At 40.8% G+C, this 542-nt stretch overlaps 1 protein-coding gene across 2 annotated transcripts in view; it reads right to left on the bottom strand.

Moving 5' to 3' along the window:
• The window catches only part of cdk11b (cyclin dependent kinase 11B), a 20,932-nt gene extending 20,645 nt beyond the window's left edge, over nucleotides 1-287 (bottom strand). For both annotated transcript variants that reach the window (XM_016261589.1, XM_016261590.1), the window contains exon 1: nucleotides 199-287. The gene's annotated coding sequence lies outside the window, so the exon portion shown is untranslated. The remainder of the gene's footprint in view (nucleotides 1-198) is intronic.
• Between the last annotated feature and the right edge of the window lie 255 nt (nucleotides 288-542).

Raw genomic sequence — 542 nt, 5'->3', positions numbered from 1 at the left:
GTGTGTGTGTGAGCACTAGAGGCGCCGGTTAGTTGCAGAAAAAGTTTCAGTGTTTGTTTTGAGTGTTTCACTGCGTCATCACGCTTGCGGTCACATGACGTTCAGCTCCAAAACACGCATAAATACCTGCTGAACCCCTCAGTAGCGCGCTTATAAACTCTAACTCAAGCTAATACGGACAATCAGTCTTTTACTCACCCGTGATGTACCCGGCGCGTTTTCACATCACCGGAAAAACTACTGACTTCCTCTTTCCGCCTAATCACATCCGGGTCAGGAGGTCTTCGCTGTTCATCCAATCAGAGAGCTGAGAATGCACACCGCTATACCGGCTATATATAGTTCACAGATGTTTTCCCAGCTTTTGCCTTTTGTTGTAGTGTTAGGAAAACTAATGCAATAAATTGTTGCATTCTTTCACCAGTCTTAGGTTTTTGAGCCTGTTTCTGCTCCGCTGTCATATTTAATAATAATAATATTTAATAAGCGTTATTCTTGTTATTATAATTTACAGTTGAAGTCTTATATATATTTTTACTTAT

The sequence above is a fragment of the Sinocyclocheilus grahami genome, unplaced genomic scaffold, assembly GCF_001515645.1.
Source record: "Sinocyclocheilus grahami isolate Dianchi unplaced genomic scaffold, SAMN03320097.WGS_v1.1 scaffold2492.1, whole genome shotgun sequence".
In the NCBI taxonomy this organism is placed as follows: Eukaryota; Metazoa; Chordata; class Actinopteri; order Cypriniformes; family Cyprinidae; genus Sinocyclocheilus; species Sinocyclocheilus grahami.
Note: the sequence above shows the minus strand (reverse complement) of the source record. Positions and strands in the feature narration are given on the sequence as shown.